The 24,144-nt window shown below is 35.8% G+C and overlaps 1 protein-coding gene and 1 pseudogene across 2 annotated transcripts in view; one reads left to right on the plus strand and one right to left on the minus strand.

Moving 5' to 3' along the window:
• Nucleotides 1-24,144, minus strand: part of SH3PX1 (sorting nexin 33-like protein SH3PX1) — a 434,063-nt gene that overhangs the window by 16,443 nt on the left and 393,476 nt on the right. The gene's annotated exons all lie outside the window — the stretch shown is intronic.
• Nucleotides 23,208-23,424, plus strand: LOC150101233 (small nuclear ribonucleoprotein G pseudogene; annotated as a pseudogene).

Raw genomic sequence — 24,144 nt, forward strand, 5'->3', positions numbered from 1 at the left:
GTCATTATATGCTAACGTCTTGCTTGCCACTTTCACGGAGTGCACATGCTCACCGAGTAGTTTGATGCATGATTGACAGATAACAAGGAGAGCGTTCGGTATCGAAGTAACAGGGAGTAAACAAGAGAGAATGTTCAGTATTAAAGTAATGGAGAAACAAGAGATTGCTAATGGAAGTTTAAAAACGCAGACGGAGGAATATTAATAAAAGATTCCGAAAAAGGAATCGTAGAACTGTGAGCCTTTAAAGTGGAGGAGTTAAGACTGTCAATAAGTATTGGTAAATAAAATAAAATATTGCAATTGACGTTCTAAAGGAATGTTCGAGGAAATGCTGTTTGGAAAGTTTCATCTGTCTTAAGGGACACTGGATCTATTTGTTATTTCTACTGGAAAAGGAGACGGAATTAGTGCAACTTAGATAAAGCAGTTGTTTATAAAGCAGTAGAAGAAACTTTTTTCGCTGGTACAAAAATTAGCAAAATTGAACTGGATGACGTAAGAGTACTTTGGTGAATTCAGAATATTTAAATCTCAGAGACAGGAGGAATAATATGTGCAACATAGGGGTAATAAGAAAGGATCTCATGTAAAAGAAGAAGAAAATTTTACATCTTTGAAAAAAAGGCCATAACAAAGAAACTGACTATGAACATTTTGTTATTGTGTAAACATTGTGTTTAGTCTGGTAGATGTGATTAAGTATATGTTAAACAAATCAGTAATAGAATGAGTTAGAGAATATGTGATCTCTAAAATGTAGGTTTATTTTAGAAGGCCTTGGATCCAGTATTTTGTAGTTATATAATTTTATTCAAAGTGTATATATTATTTTAGTTTTACTAAATGTGTATATTTTTTGTATTTGGTTTTGAGTCAGTGATTTTCCGGATTCTGAAAGAGTTAAAAGTCATTGCACCAATCAGAATTGACCCCTTGTGTAATAATAAACACTCGGAATAAGCAATATTTATAGAGATAATCTCATAAAAATGAAGATTGATAATTATCATAATAAATTGGTGAAGCTGGTATAATCAATAATCTCTTAGATAAATAAATGGCACAGCCGAGAGAATTGATAATTATCAAAATAAATAATCTCTTCTTATAACAATACCAAGTTGAAAGATTGTTAGTGAAGTGAACTTATTATTTGAACGACATCTCCTCTCTAATATAAGAATACTTGTCTGCATTCAGCAAAGGTATTTTTTCACATTCACTCTTTCCTCTACTTGAAGAATAACGATAAAATTCTTTTTGGTTGTCTTTAACCAGACAGCCAATTTCTTTTCATATTCTGGATGTTTTTTCTGCACAATACTCTTAATTTTTCTACTCTGTGCTTTATATATAACTTCTCTCATCCTTATTCTCATGACATTCTTTCCACATCATCATCATCATATTATTATGGATCTCTGGTTTAATAAGATTGTGAATAAATTCCAATTCTACCGTTTGTTCTTTGAACTCTAGGGATACATTTGGATACTGTATCACTTAAGCTTTTTTTTTAAAAAAAACAACAACAACAAAAAAAAAAGCATTCCATGCACTGCTGATCTTTCTCATTCGGTAATTCAGTTGATACTACTGGGGCTGCTAGTATTCACAAGTTTGTCATAATTCCCAACTTTTGTAGTTCAGCACATAATTGTGCCATAAACTTTTGCAACTTCCGAGGTCAGTATGGTATAATAAGTGTCACCACTCAATAAATTCTCCTTTGTTCTTATCGTGAGTTTTCTCTGTTACTTACCTAATCAATGTTTGAATAATTTAAGGTTACCCATAATGATTATTTGTTTAGCACCCATCAGGATAATTTGGCAATGCATTTCATTATCCCCAGCAACAGAACAGCTAGATCTGTTGCTGGGGGTAGTGAAATGCATTCACTATCCACCATATATTATATTTTGTCAGTCTCCACTTCACACCAGACAACCTCAAACCTACTATTATCTCTTCTGCCCTTCCTAAAAATATCGTGCTCTTTACATTTAATTTTGGTTATTGCATTTGTCCTGTGAGCTAGGTCTCATTAACAGCTACAATCCTGGGCTGCAAACTATTCACCAAGGCAAAAAATCAACTCCTTTCTTCTTGATGCTCCTGACAATTGTGTATAGATGTGAGAAGTTACCTCCTGGCTTTTTGTATGCTTACATCTACAGCTTTCTTGGCCTGATAGGACAACTTTCTCTTGATGTGCCCACATGTTCAATAAGTCTAAATGCAGAGCATTTGAGTCCACACCTTTACCAGAATCATACCCATACTCATTGACATTTATATAATCATTTTTGCATACCTTAGATCACGGGTGTCAAACTGGCAGCCCATGGGCTGCATGTGGCCCCCCAAAGCAATTTCTTTTGGCCCATTATGCCTCAAGGAAAGATTTAAAAAAAAAGGATGGATGCTTTTTATAATAAAACAGAAATACCGTATTTACTCGAATATAACTCGTTCTCACCTATATTACACACACACACATTTGCTGTGTGTGTAATATATTTCTTTAGTGCAATTAGAGACAACTGGGATAAAAACGGCACTAACTGATGAATCACATGTCCCCTCCCACATTAACTATGCTGTTTAGACTCAACCAAAACCATATGTTCCACCGGCAAACACAGTATCTAACTAAAAACTTACTTGTTTTTAGTTAGATGTGTGTGAGTGTGCCCACTAACTCAAACACAAAGCAGCAATCATGTTGGAGGCTTAATGGATTTTTTACAACACTCAAAAAGAATTAAAATAGACTTTAATACTTCCTATATTTCGTCCTAGTCACTAGGACATCTACGGGGATTACAAAAAAATTAATGTAACATATGCACAAATAACAAACAATACTAAGCCCAACCACGTGGGTGACACTAAAGTCCTATCTAGGTAGAGCGTCCTCTAAGGGCAGTAGTAGGTGGCCTGGAATGTAAGGTGGGAACCCTGGTGATGAGTGTTTCCCAAATCTTCGGAAGCTTAATGCAACCATATTTATTGAGATTTGGTTGGTTTTTGAGAGCTACTGCTGCTTCTAAGAAAAGTCACTCTTTCTTGAATTTGCTGTGGTGGAGCATGGTGGTTTTCTTCCATGATACTCTGTGGGTGGTGTCCAAAACATGGCCAGCCAAGCCTGAATGGCCATAGTTGTGTTTGAAGATGTAAGACTTGTGTTCCTCTAGATGGATGGATGCTGATCTGCCTGTCTGTCCAAAGTACGCCAGCTTACAGGAACAGGGTACTTTGTAAACTCCAGGCAGAGAGAGAGGAGGGAGCTGATCTTTCGTAGAACGGATAAGGGTAGCCAGTTTGCAGTGGGGCTTATATGCTGTGTGTAGATTGTATTGTTTTAGTATCTTGGCTATTTTTTCAGATGTGCCACGGATGTAGGGTATGGTGATGGCATTTTTAAATTCTTGTTGACGAGAAGGAAGGGGAATGGGGGAGGAGTTGATTATTTTTTTGATACTGTGATCGCTGTAGCCATTGGAGAGGAAAGTGCTGTGTATGTGGTTAAGCTCATTAGTGAGGGCGGTTCCACTGGAACAAAGATTGTGGGCTCTCTTGGTAGGAGTTTTAATAATGCCATATTGTTGAGAGGGGTGGTGGTGGTGGGAGAGTTTGTGAATGTATCTGCCTGTGTGTGTGTGTGGGTTTTCTGTATACGGTGAAGGTAAGTGTATCATTAGGCAGGCGTGTGACTAAGGTGTCTAGGAAGGGTAAACAATTGTTCACCCTTCACTAATGACCACCTCACTAATGAGCTTAACCACATACACAGCACTTTCCTCTCCAATGGCTACAGCGATCACAGTATCAAAAAAATAATCAACTCCTCCCCCATTCCCCTTCCTTCTCGTCAACAAGAATTTAAAAATGCCATCACCATACCCTACATCCGTGGCACATCTGAAAAAATAGCCAAGATACTAAAACAATACAATCTACACACAGCATATAAGCCCCACCGCAAACTGGCTACCCTTATCCGTTCTACGAAAGATCAGCTCCCTCCTCTCTCTCTGCCTGGAGTTTACAAAGTACCCTGTTCCTATAAGCTGGCGTACTTTGGACAGACAGGCAGATCAGCATCCATCCGTCTAGAGGAACACAAGTCTTACATCTTCAAACACAACTATGGCCATTCAGGCTTGGCTGGCCATGTTTTGGACACCACCCACAGAGTATCATGGAAGAAAACCACCATGCTCCACCACAGCAAATTCAAGAAAGAGTGACTTTTCTTAGAAGCAGCAGTAGCTCTCAAAAACCAACCAAATCTCAATAAATATGGTTGCATTAAGCTTCCGAAGATTTGGGAAACACTCATCACCAGGGTTCCCACCTTACATTCCAGGCCACCTACTACTGCCCTTAGAGGGCGCTCTACCTAGATAGGACTTTAGTGTCACCCACGTGGTTGGGCTTAGTATTGTTTGTTATTTGTGCATATGTTACATTAATTTTTTTGTAATCCCCGTAGATGTCCTAGTGACTAGGACGAAATATAGGAAGTATTAAAATCTATTTTAATTCTTTTTGAGTGTTGTAAAAAATCCATTAAGCCTCCAACATGATGTCCTCACAGCACTTAAGCCTCTACACACGTACAAAGCAGCAATAAAATTAATTTTGTTTAAATGCTATTATAAATAATAAAATAAAAATATTCTTTATTTTTTTCTGAGTTGTCATAATCATTATACTACTATTTTATGTCTTGTAATGACTTAGAATAAAAAATTTGTTATTAATTTTCCAATTTATTTATACTCATTCTTTCACTTCCCTTCGATTCTACTCAGTGCAGGTTTTTTTAGTCAAAACTTTTTTGTGGCCCACTTGAGACAGTTTTATGGCAAATGGCCTGCGGGCCAACTGAGTTTGACACTCCTGCCTTAGATGAACTCTCATACATACATTCTCACCATTCTTTGCATGATGGTCTGGTTTCCCTGACTCTTCACATTAGATCATACCTCAATAAATAATTTCTCAATCCCAACCATCAGGATGGATAGCGTCCTCTGATTAGAGGTAATGATGATTTAATGCAGCTGGCATGACACTCCTCTGCTAAGAGCAAGTACTTGTGCCTGCAGATCTGGGTGTTCTTGGTGCCTGATGCTAAACCAATTTCAGTGCCGGTCATCCCTCTTATACAAGTCTTTTTGACCAACAAACTCACTCCACACATCCATTGCACAGATTTCTTCAACAACTTGTGCATCAAATCATTTACAATCATACCCCTCCTTAACTCAGTATTATCGCATCTCACATCTTGTTTCTCAACTGCATTTATCGCATTTTTTTGTCTGGAAAGCATGAAGTAGCGACTCCAAGAGCAAATCCTTGTTTTTTTTGTACATTCAAATTGCTTACCTTATTATTATCCACTGAAATCTTACCAACTGCTGCATTTTGCTGGCTCTCATTTTTATTTCCTGCGTTGTCCTTGTTTTATTATGTGTTTCCACTTTCTTTTTATTATACGGAGAAATGGTTAACACCCCAGATTTGTATCTGGGATATAAATCTGTGGTGTTAAGTCTCTGTAGCTCAGTCAGTATAGAGAAAGCCCTTTGGTCGGAAAGACCTGGGTTCGATTCCCATCCAAGACGTCAGGAACCTTGATCTCGTCCCTTTCAAGTTAGCCGGTCTCATACAGAGGGAGAAGATTTTTTGTCGGCCTGGTTGGTTGAATGGTTAGCATATCTGCTTTCCAGCCAAAGGCTGTGGCTTCAAATCACACCGTTGGCATGGATGTTTGTGATTGTCTATGGAAATACTAGTTAGTGTTGATGGAGATGGGCGGTAGATGGCATTGGTGTAGTTGCAGTTAGTTGTAGTTAGCAGATCGAGTGGTGGAGTAGGTGCCCTCCCTTGATGAGTCTTTGGACTCCTTGGAGGTGTCACGTAATAATAATAATAATAATAATAATAATAATAATAATATTTTTATTATGATAAATTAAGAGACTGAGTGAGAGACAAAGGAAATTCAAAATAATATATTTATTTACAAATAATATTAGTGTAGATTTTTCTGTATTATCTTAAATGGTGTGTGTAAAATGTTAATGTTTTGCAAGCACTATATACAATTTTTTATTTCAAATAAATTATTTCCTAAAGGCCCACACATTAACACAGCTAAAGAACATAAACATTATATAAGTTTTCTCTTCTTCATCGCAGAATTTTGTGAGAATACACAAACCTTAAACTCATAACACAGTTTCTTCAGCTGTCAATAATGACCATAAAATATAAATTTCTTAACTCATACCTATTTTTCATCTAAAACAACAACAAAAAAAATTTTGTATAATCTTTCTCAAAAAAAGAACATATTTCTTTCATATCTTCTTTGGAGAATCAGTTCCTTTCCTACTTCTTTAGAGTATGAAGATAATTTTAAAGTTCCCAGTTTCCTTGTGGAAGCTTCATCGTTATCCTTAAATACAAAAGTTCATTTCTTATGGGTTTACAGCACTTGCCGGAATAGCTTTCTTCCATATCAAAAGGAACTGTCCTTTGCTTCAGGAGAATCTATCTAATCACACCTTCATATAAAGGAAATTAATCTGTTAATTTTAAGATGACTATTTGTTTCCCTCATATCACTCTTATCCACCTTTTTGGCTTCAGAAATTCCCTTAAAGTATTTTCGCCTTAAAATTTTCAACTCCCTTCTCTAGAACATCTTTCGGTGTTCTCATGAATGCGACAGCTGTTCTATTTCTCTCTCTTTCACACTCATTCAACTTCCTGTTTGGAAGTATGATGTTTGCACAAGTGCATTACAGTTAGGTGGATTGCGCTTGTAAACAGGTCAGTAGTTCTTCAATGCCATGAAAATGTCTTTGGAAAGTTCAATAATTTCTTCTTTCAAGTCCATGTTAAAGAAATAAAAAAAAAAAAAAAAAACTACACTAGAGGTGAATCTTTTTACAAATAAAAATTTATAAAAATTTGACTGTGTATCACAAACGATTGTGATACACAATCAAATTAGTTTTTGATGGGCTGTAAGTAACAAACCTTTCTTATATTAACATTTCTAATTATTACAAGAAAGAATACATTTTTCTGGTATACATTTTTAGAAATGTTTAACTACATGATAAATAATAATAATAAATTATCCTTTCCTTTTTATTTAATTATTTTATCAAATTCAGCTGCTGCTGAAAAAAGTAATGTAATATAATCGGATATCACTAGATAGCAGATATCCTACATCCTAAATATTTCTCAACTGTTTCTAATACCAAGTCGATTGTCTAATAATTTATTTATTTTTAATGTGAATCTCACCCACGGAAGGTTGTTAACCTATAGTATATTAGTACTGCAAGTATTATTTTTTTTTCCTATTTTTATTAATTTTATATATTTTTACATAGGCCAGATCTACTCTAGAGACCAAACATGGAAAATTTTCAAGCCAATTCAGACCTCCAATAAGTGGGGAATTGATCTCATACTAGGTGATTATATTCATCTCCAGCCTAAAGGCAATGAAAACATCCATGGCCACAAGAGGATTTCCTGCAGCACACTGACTGGAGAGTAGATACTCTAGCAGCTTGGCCAAGAAATTTCATATGTCAAATAAAGCACAAATAGGCAAAGATTTTGCCTATTTGTCATCTGTATTCTTTTTTATTTTTATTAGGTTAACTTATTGTAGTTCTTGCTTTAAATGGGATGTGATTGACTGCGTTATTTATCTTGTAAGTGAAGCTTGTATTTTTATTCTTTTTTGTTTAAATATGATATTGTCAGTATGGCACCAATACATGGTAGAGCAATGGCAGCAAAGACCATGTTTTCAGATGATTTGAATTTGTGGGATTTTGTGCAGTGTGTGTGTGTCTGTGTGTGTGAGAGAGAGAGAGAGCGAGAGATGTATTCATCATGAAAATTAAAGAATATGTGGAAGGAAACTGAAATGAGAGAGAGTATTAAATGTTTCAAAAGCGATTGCCTATCAGGTGAGGAGAACACAGCAAATGTTAGTAGAGTGAACAGTATCAGCGGTAGTATGAAAAATATCAGAATTAATGTCGAACATGCAGTCATAATAGATGAGAATGAATTGGACATAAATAAAGAAAATGTTTGAATGTTATATTTCACAGGACAAAGTGCAAAATTGAAATATTGCAGAAGCAGCAAGAGATTAGCAGGTATGAGAAGAGAAAGAAACAGGTCAAGAAAAACAAGTTAACGAGAAAATTATCTACAGAGACTCAATGATCAGGGGAGTACTTAATGAAGTGTAACAAAATCGTGTTTCTCTGGTGCAAAAATTTACAATATTAGTTACAACACCTGGATGCAAAAAGGTAAGCTGAAAGAACTAATTTATCTTGGTTGGCACAAACCATTTGAGAGGTGAGAAGTATTCTATTAAAGGAGGATGTAAAGGAGTAGTTAGAAGAAGCAAAACCAAAGAGCGAGAAGGTGAAGATTGTAAGTCTCCTATCATACTGATACAGGCGAACTAAGGAGGAGAGCGATGGTAGCAAATGAATTAATACACAGGTTGTGTATTAATGGTGTGTATTTTGATGTTAAGAGTCTAGATAGAGTGCTTTGTTCACCAAACATGTTGGAGCACAAATTCAGGAATACTTAAGCAATTAGGGTGGAAGCAAGAGTTTGCAAGAAGCTATGAGGCAAGTGAGTCTGAGAAAGACCATATGCAGAATCTAGTCTCTCAAGCAAAAATACCGAATAGGATAGTAGTCAATTCACTACTATCCTATTCGGTCTATACTATACTATCTGATATCAGTCTATAGAAACTGCAGCATCCTAAAAGGATGCTGCAGTTTCTATAGACTGATATCAGAAGTATCACGAACAAGGAGGAGAAGTTTTTGGCATTGGTTAGTGCAAACTCACCAAAAGCTATAGGCATTAGTAAGATTTTAGCTAACAGCAGATGATATAGTTACAGGGATAGAGTGTGAAGGGTTTAGTATTTTTTAGAGAAGATAGGATGGGGGAAAGTTACTGCTGATGATAGCAGATGAATTGCAGCCAAAAATAATAGGAGATAGGTGACCAAGGTCAGTAAAACAAAATATACAGTTGGTTGTTGCTATAGGCCGGGGGGGTCAATGGATGATGGTCAAGTTATCATTATGAGGGACTTCAACTATGGAGATATAGACTGGAAGGAAGAAAGATCAGATGGTAAGAAGGAAATGGAATTTGTACACCTACCGAGGGATAATTATTTGAGGCAGTATGTCGTGGAAGAGACTAGGGTTGAGAGAGTATTGGAGCTGGTCATAGGATCAGAAGAGCTATCCACAACCAAGGCGGCCACATTGCCTCTGATTGGCAAAAGTGAACATGCAGTCTTGACTTGGGAGATTGTAAAACATGAGGTATATTCTCTCAAGAAGGGATAAATGCAGAACTACAAGGTAGGTCTAATCTCCAAGCAATCCTCCAATGGGGTTTAGATAACCTCATCAAGGTCCTAATGCTAATAAAACCCAGTTCTGTCTTATTTCTCACAAAAAAAAAACAACCATTTTCTTCAAGTATTACTTTTGACAACACCCAAATTTCCAGATGAGATATCTTTTCTTGGAATTACCCTGACCTCAAGCTTTTCCTGGCACAAACACATCACAGCCACTGCATCCTCAGCTTCTAAAAAACTAGGATTTTTCTTTTGATTACTTCACCTCTGAATAGCTGTTAACCTTATACAAATCACAAATCCACCCAATTATTGAGTATTCCTCTCATATTTGGAGTGGTGCCCGTAAAAGCTCTCTCAAAATTCTTGACTCAATACAGAAGAGAGCAATTAGACTTATTAACGATCCATCTCTTACCAACACACTCCTCCCACTTTTGCAGTGACGTTTGGTTTCTGCAATATGCATATTCTATAAATATTTCCATGGGAAATGTTCATCTGAAATAGCATCAATAATTTCCCCCATTTAGTACTAAGTTTGTTGGAACACATACAGCTGCTGCTCAAAATCCCTTCACAGTGCACTTTATAACTAATAGAACAAGTTTCTTTTCCTCCTCCTTCATTCCTGCTACTGCTGTATTGCGGAACAGTCGTCCCCCTGATGTGTTTCCCAAGGAATGCAATATACAGACTTTTAAATCAAATGTAAACAAGTTCCTCCTTTCCCAACCCACTCCCCATATACGGTACTAATGTACTATAGGTGTTCAAACCAACCTCTTGTGTATGGGCCCAACATAATAAAAAAGGGTGTTATGATAAGCTTAAGAGGAAGCTTAAATCTGTGCTATGGCATAAAACACTGCAAGGGAAGGATGTTAGTAGTGCATGGAATATAATTAAGGATTATCTAGAGGAAGCAATATTAAATTGTATACTAAAGGTAAGCAGGATTAATTAGATAGGAGTTAAATGAATGAGTAATATCAAGCATGGCAAGAAATGCAAAATCAGATGATGAGAAGAATCTAGCTGAGCAGGCCAAAGGAAATCGCAAAGAATTCTTTCATTATGTGGCAAGTAAAAGGAAGAATGACTATGGAAGATTAACCTTAACGAGTGATGATGGTCATGAGGTGACAGAAACAGATAAAATAGTTGAGTTACTGAGTGACCACTCTGCAAGAGTATATCATCCAAGTGAGGTCACTGCTGCAACATAATTGATAGACACTGATATGGGTACAAAGGTGGATGAATTGGAGATTCTTAGGGTATTGCAGAATCTCAATGTAAACACAGCTGTGGGATAGATGAGATATCAGCTTAGGTTGTGCGAGAATGTTCAAGGGAACTGGCAATGCCTCTGACTAGGCTATTTAATTTAAATCTCAGCTCTGGTAGAGTTCCAAGGGAGTGGAAAGAGAGCAAAATAATAATAATTCCCTTGCAGAAGGGAGGTGCTAAGAATGCAATAGCAAATTATAGACCAATCAATATCTCAGGTGTGATGGTTAAAAAGTACTGGAAAAATTGGTCAAAAAAGAGAATTCAAGAATAGGTAGATAAAAAATATGATGTTTAATGAAAATGTGTCACTTTATGCATGTATCGACTGAGTTCAGTTAAGATCACATCTAGTTTGAAGCCTGCAGTCGGAACTCTACTAAATTTCGTAATCATTCATATCTGAAATTGTAGCAGTCCTCAGCAATTGTTTTGCCACCTGTGCACACATCTACACTTGTTTAATCATGTTTATGTTACAGGTATGATGGATGCACAGGTTATATGCATGCAGATAATGCTCTCACTTTTTTTCTGAGAGTGTTTTGTTGGCTATTAAGGTTCTAAGACTGCAGTAGCAAATTATAGACCAATTAGTATCTCAGCAGTGATGTAAAAGTACTAGAAAAATTGGTCAAAAAGATAATTCAAGAATGGGTATATAAAAAGCATGATACTGTATGAGATTTGACATGGTTTTGTGAAGGGTCAGTCATGCCTTAGTAATTTTCTATAACAGAATAATAGCTGAGATGGATAAAGGAAATAGCTACACTACACGATGATTTTGCAAAGGCTCTTGAACAGAATACCACATGGAATTCTGTTATAGAACAAATGGGGATGGATATGACACTATCACTGTTTTGCAGAAAACAGTGATAGTGTCACCTTCAAAACATAGAAAAAGTTAAAAGGAATCATGTTATTTAACATATTAAAAGAAAGACAAATACCAAATAATATTCTAAAAGGCTAACATAAGTATATATGAAAATAATCAAATACAAATAAGATTAAATCATGAGTTTTCATATACGAGACAGATAAACCAAGGAGTCCGACAGGGATGTCCCCTCTCAGCAACTCTTTTTAATATCAACCTAAATGAAATAATAATAAAATGGAATAAAAATTTCCATCAAGGTATTAAACTTTATCATGCTGTGAACTTAAACACTCTCCTTTTTCCCGATGAGCAAATAATAATTACAAATTCTGAAGATAACTTACAGAAAGCTACTTTAAATCTAAATGAGATAGCCAAAGATTATGGAATGATAATATCAACAGAAAAACCAAAAACTATGGCCTTTAAAGGACAAGATCCAGTAAGAACTAAAATAGTAATAGATAATGAGATTTTAGAACAGGTGAATTCATTTAACTACCTATCATTACATATGAAAATATGTAATCATAGTATGTATGGGTTGTTTCATATGTAATCATAGGTTGTATGATTACATATGAAATTGAAAAAGATATAAATCTAAAAATTGCAAAATATTTAAAAATAACAGGTGTAATTAACTCTAAATTTAAATCAAACCTAGTTCAAAAACAAACCAGACTAAAAGTATACAACACATTAGCCCTACCAGTCTTATTGTACGGAAGTGAAATCTGGACAATAAAACAAAAAGACAAACAAAGATTAATAACAGCTGAAATGAAGTTCATGAGAAAAACTGCAAAGTATACTCTATTTGATCATAAAAGAAACGAAGAAATTATGAAAGAATTAAACCAAGAATCGGTAATAGAAAAAATTTAAAAATATAAACATAAATGGATGGAACACATTCAAAGAATGAAAACAGAAAGATTACCAAAACAAGAAAAATAAAACCAGGACATCCTCTTAAAAGATTCAACAAAGACTTCTAAGGCAGCAACAGGCCACTGTAGGCCTAAATCCTTGAGATAGGCATGATGATGATGAGTGTTTTGCAGATAAGAGGTTGGCTGCTGGACAGATATCAAAAAGTGATATATGGAGGAACAGAATCAAGGCGAAAACAGATGATTAGTGGTATGCCACTAGGTTCAGTGTTGGGATCATTGATGTTTAATTTGTACATAAATAATATATGAAATAACCTGAAAGGAAATATTCAGATGTTTGCTGATAATACAAAATTAGGTAGAGTAATAGTTAACCAAGGTGATGTGGAGAGCTTGCAGGATGATTTAAATAGGCTGCTGGTATGGGCAAAAGATAATGGGCATCAGTTTAATGTGGAGAAATTTAAAGTTATGCATTTTGGGATAAATAGATTACAAGCTGTGTATCACATTGATGGCACTGTAATCCAGGAAAGAGAAGAAGCTAGAGATTTAGGGGTGGTAGACAGAGAGTTCAAGTTCAGAGGACATATTGCTATGGTTACCAATAAGATTACTTGACTATTGAAGAACACACTAATGAGTAGAGTTAAGGAAGTGGTAAGTCCTCTTTATAAGGGCTTGATATGTCCACATTTGGATTACTGTGCTCAGGTCTGGTCTCCTGGGTTTGTTTGGGATGAGGAAGCAGTGGAAAAGATTAAGAGGTGAGCAACCAAGATAGTGAATGGTCTGTGGAATGTTCCCTATGAGGAGAGATTGAGGATGTGTGGATTGCAGAAGTTGGTCAATAGTAGAAATAGTAGTAGTAATGATAGAAACATTTAAGTTGCTTAAAGGGTTTTATAGGATTAATGTAGGGGAAATGTTTCAGCACTTGGCTAGAGGGGCCAGAACAAGAGGTCATCCCTGGAAGTTGAATAAAGGTGTAGTTAGTAGTGGTGTGAGGACCTGATTTTTTTTGCTTAGAGATTGTGAATTAGTGGAATGGGTTGCCAGAGTCAGTTGTGAGTGCTTTGTCTCTGTTAATCGTTTCAAGGAGAGTTATGATACATTGTTGTGGATAGTTTGGGTCTCCTGCGATGCAACTTTGGACTCCATGGGGATTCCCATACAATAATAATAATAATGCTCTATAGGTTAGGGAGTACAAGCAGTGGTAGGTACAGTTGAGGCCAAATAGGCCAAGGAGAGTGGTCACTCTCTGAATGGGTGTTTTGTTCAACAGTATCCATCTCCTCTCACTGCTCTGCTCCATCCTTTTATTCAACTCATAATCATGAATTGAATTAAAATGAACTTCTTTTAATAAAAAAAAAAACCAAATCGAACAATATGAACCAAAACAAGTCAAAATCACTACAAAATCACTTTTACATCAAAATTTTTTACCAATATGACATAATGACAATTTGCAATATGGATTTTGATACAGAAATCAGTATTGTAGCTACAGAAACAATACTGTACCTTCATTTTTAAATTATCCACTGCATGATTAATTTCACCACAATGGCAGTTTTGCTTTTATGAAATCCAGTTACTTATCTAGAGATTGTTGAATTTAGAATTCTCTGCTTTTGGTATACTTGCCCCATTCAATAATTTTCATGTGATGCATTTATCACTCTCTAAATGTTGATAACCGATCTAACCTTTTCATTTTCCTATCCATGAAGCTCGACTTTCTGCTATCTAAATAATGAAGTCATCTTTTCAGATTAACTCAACGTCCACAATTTCAATTGTCTTCTTCTTTTCCAACATCACTGACCAAGCCAAACAAGATGTGGAAGTATTTGTTATATGCAATGACGCGACACAAATTATACATTTACCAAATGCCTGATAATCCTCTTCATTCCGAGAATTCCCTCAGATCTTTTTAAAAAACCAGTTCTTTGTCCAGATATACTGCTGAAGTCACCTCCCTCTTTCTCTGTAATTGAGATCACAAATTTCTACAAGTTTCTCATGTACTCCATTCAACTGCTCCAAATGTCTTTTGGCAGAACAAAAGTACCAAGTGAGATTACCTCCAGAATTTCTACTCTTCCTTTTCATGGTCAGACTACTGTTTCTCTGGAAAACTTTAGTTACAGAAATTATCTCCACTGGTATCATTTCTCATTCCATCTCAAATTCCCATCCTTTTCCAAGCCTTGGCTCAACAAGAAGTGTACTAAAGGGACTGAATTAAAAACAAAAGAAAAAGAACACCAGCTCCATAATCAGCCTATTCTGAAGCAAGCAATAAATGCAAACAACCATTAGCAAATGCAAATTTACCTTGATAAAAGCCAATAGCAAAAAAAACTTGTCTACTATTCAAATGAAAGACATGCCTTCTGTTGCATTGCAAAACCTATCAAATGCAGCTTATGCTAACCAGTGATTCTACCTCTCTCTCACACCCAGATGGCATTGCTATTAGAACACCTAAAGATAAAGCTGACATCATTCCTCTTCTTTAACTGCTGTACAGATGAAAGGCAAATTGTCTTCTACCTGATAAGAAACCGAACACCATATGCTTCCTGTGTTTTTTTGGCAAAAAAAGACATCCAAAGAATAGTAAATAACTTAGACACTAAAAAAAACCATCAGCTGTGATTAAACAACCTGCTCCATCACTAACACCACCAGTCCTAAATCATGACTATGATCTTTTATGCTCAGCTGGCACTTTCCCAATATGGGGAAGCAAGCACATATCCACAACCTAATCCAAGAAAGGGGAGAAGGTCTGTTGTAAAACTACCATTTTATTTCCATTAATCCAGTCCTCTTCAAAATAATGAAAAAAAAAAAAAATTAAAAGTCACCACCTAGAGGCCACCAGTAGGGATTCTGCCAATCTAGATCAATGACCAATCTTTTAAGCCTATGTCTTCTACTATTGAATATGAGCCATGGAAAGGTTTGGAGAAACATGCAATGTCACTCCTGACATTTCCAGAGCATGATTATGTCTGGCATAGAAGACTGTTGAGCAAATTGCCATCCTTTGGTTTATCTGCCACTCTATATAATTTGGTGGCAAGCTTTTTCTCAGAGCATTCACTGCATGTTGTAGTGGATGGATCACTCTTTTAAGCTTTGTCTCCAATGCAGGAGTGTCTTAGGGCTCTGTTCTATCACCTGCTCTCTTTTTCCTATATATATATGATCCACTCTCAATTTCCACTACTCCTATCCTAAGTTTTGCTGACAACAGTACACTCCATTTGTCCTGTTCATTCAACAAACTATACAGACATCCCAAGGTTCAAAATCATCTGCAAACAGAGCAGATGATTTTGAATTTTAAACCATGATTCTTATACAATCCTTCAATGGGACAAAGATAACCTTATCACCTTCAATGGCATCAAAATCCAATCTTGCCTTTTCTCCAGCAAAAGAGATCTCAGTTCACTTACCTTCTTCAACAGCCTAATAGACCATTTAGGTCTAATTCTGCTATCACCACATTTCCCCATTTGACTAGCATTGGCAATATCTGGAGTAAAGCATTCATCTAGTTGGCTTGGGCCTTTCATCACCACATCCATCGAACATGCTTGGGATCATCCTGAAAGTCTTTACTATCAATTTTATTTGTAAGAACTTGTATTATGCAATGGTCATCTATCCTCCACACATCTTACTTCTTATAAATGAGAGAATATTGGGTTTTTGAAACAGGTTTCACAGTTCCTCATTATGTCTTTGTTCATACAGTTCAGAATTTTGATTGTAAGATGGTCTAAAAGAAACTTTCTCATTATTTTTCATTTCAAATTAGGGAGACTACAACCATGTTAGAAATAACTATTTTAATTTCCTGACATTTTGATTCTCACATTGAGGTCATCTGGAGAATAAACACGTATACAGAGACAAGGTATATTCCATTTCACATAGTATGCTAAAGAGACAATGCTGTCTTTTCTACAGGTACTTTCAAGGGAAAAAGATATTCTTCTTCTTCTTTTCAGCCATTTTCTGTCCACTGCTAGACGAAGGTCTCCTCCAGTTCTTTCCACCTTTGGTTTGCTGCTGTTCTTGGCAATGGTTGACCAATTTTCCCCAACAAAATTTGACAATTCATCACTCCGCCTTCTTTAGAACATCCGTCCTCGGCCTCGTTTCTCTTCTTTACGAACCCAGTTTGTTAGTATGGTGGCCCATCACTCATCTTCTCTTCTGGATAGATGTCCAGCCCATTTCCATTTTAGTCACTTGTGGTGAAGAATGATGTCAGTGATGCAAGTTGGGCTTACTATCCAGGTGTTTCGCTTCTTATCTTTTAATGTGATGCCTAGCATCAACCTCTCCATTTTTCTTTGAGTTGTTGCTAATTTATTTGCCAGTGCTTTTGTTAGCGACCAAGTTTCACAACCATATGAGATGAATGGAAGTATACACTGGTTAAATGTCTTCCTTTTTAAACAGAGTGGGACATATTATTTTGAAAAATGCTTTTCAATTTTCTGAATGCACTCCAGGCAAGTTGAACTCTCCTATTTATTTCCTTTTGGAGTCCACAGTTTAGATCAATGTTAGTTGATCTAAACAAGAAATTGTTTTCTATTATTATGTTTTTTTGGTGTTACAAAATGATTAAACATGATTTTAGTTTTTTCTCTGTTTATCTTTAGACCAACTTTTCTGCTTTCATGATATAGGTCTTCTGGAGTGTTTGCAAAAATTATATCATCTGCATATCTTAGGTGTGTTCAGTTTCTGTTATTAATTTTTATACCAAGGTTTGTCCAGTTTATATTATTAAATATTTCTCGAAGGACTGCTGTAAAGATTTTGGTTGAAAAGAGTCTCCTTGTCGGACACCTTTTTCTATTGATATTTTATTGCTACTCATGTGAAGCTGGATTGTTGCTGTTACAGTGAGGTATATTGCCTGGAGGAGGTCCATATATTCTCCAAGAACTCCCTGATTCTAGAGTGCTTTGATTATTGCATTAGTTTTGATGGAATCAAATGTTTTTTCATAATCAATGAAGGCTAAACAGAGAGGCAATTAGTTTTCTTCTGCTTTTCTATTATTTGTTTTACTGCATGAATATGATCAATTGTGTTAAAGCCTTTACAGAATCCTGCTTGTTTTCTACTGGTTGATTTGAGTCTAGAAGAGGTGTTAACCTGTTTGTTATTACTTTTGTGAGAATTTTGTACAGATTAGAGAGAATACTAATTGGTCTATAGTTCTTTACTTCTTCTTTGTTTCCTTTTTTAAATAACAATATCAGAGTAGCATTTTCCCAATTTTTTGGTATCTTCCCTTCTTCTAGGCATAGATTTGGTAAGTTTGTGACATGGTGAATTATATTGTTTCCTCCCCATTTAATTAATTCTAAGTGAATTAGGTCTTCACCAGGACATTTTCCATTTTTCATTTGTTTTAATGATGAAATAAAACAACATTTGAAGTGAATGGGGGAATGAATTCCATATGTGATGGAGAAGAGTTATTTATATTTGATTTATCTATTGAAAGATCACTATAGAGTTCTTTATAAAATTCTTCTAGCCTGCTTAGGATTTGTTCTTGGTTCCTTATTGTAGTTCCATTCTCATCTTTTATTGCAGTTATTTGACTTTTGCCAACTGATAAATGTTTTCTTAGTATTTTCATATTTTTATTGTTTTCAACTGTTTCTTTTATTTTTTTAGTGTTATAAGATCTTATTTCATTTCTCATCTTTTTCCTTATTGTTTTGCATAGTTCATGTAATTTATTATTTGGAGTGATGTAAAATCAGGTGTGAGACAAAGGTGTATACTATCCCCACCATGTTATCAATCATAAATATGGATTGCATTATGAAGGAAATGAGGCATGCTAAAATCAATTTTAATTTGTAGATCTGAGAACTGGGTAAGAAAAAAAATAGTTAATCAATGACCAGACACCACAGATATGAGACTCCTTGAGAAAAATTTGAGGGAGCAAAAAGCTGGTATCTATGGTAGAACCATATTAAAAATGAGAATATTAGAAGGGAAGATGCCATTGTTAGCATTCCAGAATTGTGAGCAGAAAACTAACTCATGGAAAAGAAAGGTTAGCATAACAGGCATTTGATGCCAGGATCGCAGCAAAGACCCTGAGAAAGACTGAGATCTAGACAGACGATTGGTGCAGTTAGAAGTTAATAAGGTTAATGTGAAAGACTATCTGTTGATCAAGAATTGTAACTAGTCGTAATACTGAACAAGATCTAACAATGCTAGAATCTTGACAGATTAGTCAAATTTGGAGGAAAATAGTTGATATGAAATTAGTGATAATCTAAGCCACAGCTCTTTCTTTTAAGGTTACACGGTGATCAGCATTCATATTTGTTAAATTAGGGACACAAAACACACGTGTTAAAAAGATTATTTTACTGATTAATAATAAAATAATAACTTTACGTTTCGACCCCTGTATTGAGGTCATCTTCAGAAGGATACATTCAGAAGTATAAGAACAAACTACATGCTGTTGCACTCTATACAAGTAAATTACATCTACGTTGTTAACTAATCTTTTTTCTTAGCCTGCCCTCTAGTGGGAAAAAAAACAAATAAATAAAAAAATTTAAAAAATAAAAATAAATAAAATAAAATAAACAAAAATAAAATAAAAACTACAATAAACTCTGCTATTTTTGACTGTATAATTCCAGAAGAATCCTAGTCCTCACGTACTAGGATTCTTCTGGAATTATACAGTCATCTTCTGGATTTGTACAGTACAGGTTGCTACTGAATGTTCAGGAAAAAAAAAAAAAGCACTTCACTAGGTCTTGTATTGAGATTTTTCTTCGTGGTTGCTATGAAGGTTGTAGATGGGTCCTCCACATTCTTGGAATTGTTAGACCATCATTTTTATTCAGATTCGGATCATGTTTGAGCATTTCACATGCTTCCTTGAATTTCTGCTCAAACCAGGTTTTGGTGCAGTGTAGGGACTTGGTACCTTTCCAGTCAATTCTGTGGTATGTTTGGAGTGCGTGATCAGAAAGGCCGGTTTTTCCAAAATGGAGGTATTTTATGTGACGTTTGTGTTCATCCTTTCTGATTGGGATGGTTCGCCCTATTTCCCCTATGTATGGTATGTTACATGTGCAATCTATTTTGTAAACCCCTGGGTGGGCTAAGTGTGGCAGGGGATCCTTGGAAGAACTGAGTAGGTGTCTTAATTTTGTCGGGGGTTTAAAGGTGGTTTTGATGTATTTGTGTAGTGTTCTCTCTGATGTATTTGTGTAGTGTCTTAATTTTGTCGGGGGTTTAAACGTGGTTTTGATGTATTTGTGTAGTGTTCTGTCTATTTTTTCTGAAATGCCTCTAACATATGGTATAGCAATAGAATTCTTGAAATCTTTTTTGTTATTAGTGGTATCTTTCTGGAGGATCTTGTGAATGGTTTTTATACTGTATCCATTTTTTATAAAGGTATGTTTGATGGTCTCATATTCATGGTTAAGAGCTTGTTCATTTGAACAAATGGTTTGAGCTCTGTGTTCAAGGGTGCTTATGACTCCTAGTTTTTGTGTTGGGTGGTGATAAGAAGTTTTGTGTATGTACTGGCCTGTGTGTGTGTAGGTTTGTGGTAAACTGAGAAGGAGAGACAGCCTGAAGGAAGACGTGTGACAAGTGTGTCTAGGAACGGAAGAGAGTTGTTTTTTTCAATTTCAATGGTGAATTGGATGCGTTTGTGTTGTTTGTTCAGGTGGCTAAGGAATGTATCAAGTGCTTGGCGGCCGTGGGGCCAAATGGCGAAAATATCGTCGACGTATCGGAGCCAAATTTTGGGCTTTAGGCACGCCGATTCTAGAGCTCGTTGCTCAAAATCTTCCATGTAATGGGGGGGGAGTGGAGAGCCCATGGTGGTACCCTCTTTTTGAAGGTAAAAATTGTTTTGCCACACGAAGTATCCAGAGCGGAGTACGTGAGCAAAGAGGGCTGTGATGTCGTGTGGAAATATGTTCTGTAAGAGTAGGATAGTATCATTGATTGGGATATTGGTGAAAAGGGAAGTTATGTCAAAGCTGACTAATAGATCTTGGTCATTGAGTGTAATATTTTTAATTTTGTTTATGAATTGTTGTGTATTTTTTATGTAGGAAGAGGAATGACCAACCAATTCCTTGAGTGTGGCCGTAAATTTTTTGACTAAGTAGTAATTCGCACTGTCAATTCCTTCCACAATTGGACGTAATGGCATGTCTGTTTTGTGTACTTTTGGCAGGCCATAAATTCTGGGCACGCAGGCATACTGTGGTATTAATTTTTTGATTGTTTCTTCCAGCCACGTTTTAACTGATTTAAGTTGTTCAGTAGTTTTCTTTTTGTTACATTGCGTGGGGTTGTAATTTACCATTTGGTAGGTGTTGTGGTCCGATACCAAATGGTTCATTTTTTCAATGTAGGTTGTCCGATTTAAAACAAGAGTGGCGTTCCCTTTATCGGATTTAGTGATAATAATGTCACGGTTATTTTTTAGGGATTTGAGGGCCAGTTTATCCGCTTTGTTTAGGTTGCTGCATAATTTTTTGGTTGAATTTAGTAAACAGGCAGTTTCCATCCATATTTTGTCAGCTACATTGGCGGGATCTTAAACCTCTCTCGATATGATATATTATATCTAGTTTATTTACTGACCTTGGAGCAATGGCGTAATTTAAACCTTTCTCCAGTAGCGAGAGTTCACCTTGTGTGAGGTTGTAATCCGATTGGTTGATAACCAGACAGTGGTCCAATGGTGGTTGGTTGCTCCTAACTGTGTTGTTGGGTGATTGGCTGCTCCTTCCGTTATGGCGTCGGAATTGTCTTGTGCTTTCCTGTAGTTTTAATGCTTGAAACTTTCTTATTAATTGTTCTTTGTTTTTGAGTAGTAGGTGCTTGGCCGAGTCGTCTGTGATCCTGTCTAGAATATTCCAAATTTCCTGATTAATGTAACTGGAGAGCTCAAATTTCAGTTGTAACACTTTGGCTTGGGTCGATGCTAAGTTCTTTCGTGTCTCGTGAATTTGTTCTCTTAAAAAGGCTTTTTCTAGCCTGGCATAGATAATAGATACGGAGGGCTTTAGCTGATGTTCTTATACTTTTGAACGTATCCTTCTGAAGATGACCTCAACACAGGGGTCGAAATGTAAAGTTATTATATTATTATTAATCAGTAAAATAATCTTTTCAACACGTGTGTTTTGTGTCCCTAATTAAAGAAATATGTAAGCCACAGCTGTCCAAACCTTAGGTAATCCAAGGGCCACATTACAAAAAAATATTTTCCGAGGGCTGCATCACAATGCGTATCTAGTAATTTGATGAAAGCAGTGACACAACCTTGATAGCTGAACAAACGAACAATACTAATCATGCCCTCACATTCCTCATGAGTGCCTGGAGCATGCGCGTTGGAACAAAACAGTATAAGAACGCTTCTTTGACACATCTAATATTTGAAAAACATGTGGGTATATAGTGATGTAAAAACACCAAATAAAATTACCAACATCGAGATTATCAATTAGTGATAAAATTAAAATATCTAATATGCATTTGATTTAGATTATTTTATTTTTTCACTCATGAAAATCTAAACCTACAGGGGCCACACAAAATCGCACCGTGGGCTGCATCCAGCTTGCGGGCAGTGCTTTGGAAAACCCTGATGTAAGCTTTTCACACTATACTATATGCAAGGATAGTACAGTGTGGATAGTGTAAAATCTCTCATGATATGTGACTTTGTTTTTATATGTTTTTTAGTTTAGGAATGTACTCAGAATAATGTTCATTTTTTAACAGAAATAATATTTTCTGTAATATGATTGTATTAAGTTTTTAGTAAGATAATGTGGCGCATGATGTCATCAAGTAAATCGTCCAAGAAGAAATTTGTCTTAGGGTTTCTATCTCTTCTCTTACCTGAGCCTGCCTTTACGCAAGATTTACTGTCGGGAATTGAAAGAGTTGTCTTAGGGTTTTTTGTGTCGATTGTCTTAAAAAGAAGGAGCTGTACATCGCTAATATGTTAAGGAACTTATAAGGAAAGGCATAGTCAACAACTCGAACAAGGAAAAAATTTAGCAGGAAAACAGGAACGTGCCAGCAAGCAGAAAGAAAGACAAGAAGTAGACTTATGTGTGAACAAAAGGTTAATGTGAAAGACTGTCTGCTGATCAAGAATTGTAAGTAGTTGTAATACTGAACAAGATTGTATGCCAAGTGTCTATGTTTGCGAGATATTGTAAGCTTGGTTACACTTAATTAATGGTGAATTAGGCTTAACCAAGATATGTTTTATTTTTATTTATTATTATTATTTATTTATTTTTTTTATTACGTGACACCTCCAGGGAGTCCAAAGACCTCATCGAGGGAGGGCATCTGCTCTACAACTCTCTGTTTCCGAAACTCACTCAATCCACTAACTACAATGAACCGCAACTGCACTGCCACCCACCACCACCACTACTTTCACAGACAATCACAAACATCCATGCCCATGGCGGGATTCGAACCCACAGCCTTTTGGCTGGAGAGCAGATATGCTAACCACGATATATTGTGTTGGAGATAGTTTCCTGAATATTTCAGTATGAGCAAAGCACATCCACCAGAATTGAAAAAGTACATGGATTCAAGAAGATGGAGGAAGGCATGTTACTGGCATTTTAAGATTTGACCCCTCCATGAACTTGGTAACTGATGAAGCTGTTGAATAAACCAAAGGAGGAGAAAAGCACAATATTGGAATGGTGGTGGTAAGAGGCAACAGTATTATTCTTCTTGAAGCTCTTGATCGTGTCAGCTGAAACTGTTTCTCTTGTGTTATTTACTGTCATTATATTCAAGTAATGTTATGCTAAATTGTGAATTAGCTTAGAACAGTTTAGAGTAGAAAGAATTAAGAGTAGCAAGAAAACTGTAATGACTTTGTGTATATACTGTATCATTCTGTAAATATTCTTTTAGACTTAATTAAATGGCTTGTAAACAATACACTGACTCTGTCAATGCACTATCCTAAAAAATTCAAACCTGCATAAGATAGAAGTTCACATGAATTTTAATTAAGCCACTACTAGTTTAAAATAAGGATATATATAAGTGGGGAATATAAACGATATCTGCTTTGTCTTTGATTATACTTATACTCTCGCACTCAAAATATAGTCTAACTAGCGCAGTCATAAAACAAATAAATTTATTAGACTATAGAGCGTGAGAAATAAGATATAGTAATATACATATGGCGAGGGGCAAGAGTTAAGGCAGCTGACCATTCACGAAAATTAAGTAAAGAAAAAACAAAGACAAAATAGGGTAGTAGAAGTATGAAAAATAGAATACAGAATGGTGCAGCCCACTACTTTATTAACAATAGTACTCCTTGTAGATAGATATCATGAATTTGTCACTGATCATGATTACAACTCAAAATATAGTCTAACTGGCACAGTCATAAAACGAATAAATTTATTAGATTATCGAGTGTGGGAAATAAAAAAAAAAAAGAAAAAGGAATATATATA

This window comes from Typopeltis vanoorti, chromosome 12 (assembly GCF_054136105.1).
Source record: "Typopeltis vanoorti isolate ZY-2024b chromosome 12, IOZ_Tvanoo_1.0, whole genome shotgun sequence".
NCBI classification, from domain to species: Eukaryota; Metazoa; Arthropoda; class Arachnida; order Uropygi; family Thelyphonidae; genus Typopeltis; species Typopeltis vanoorti.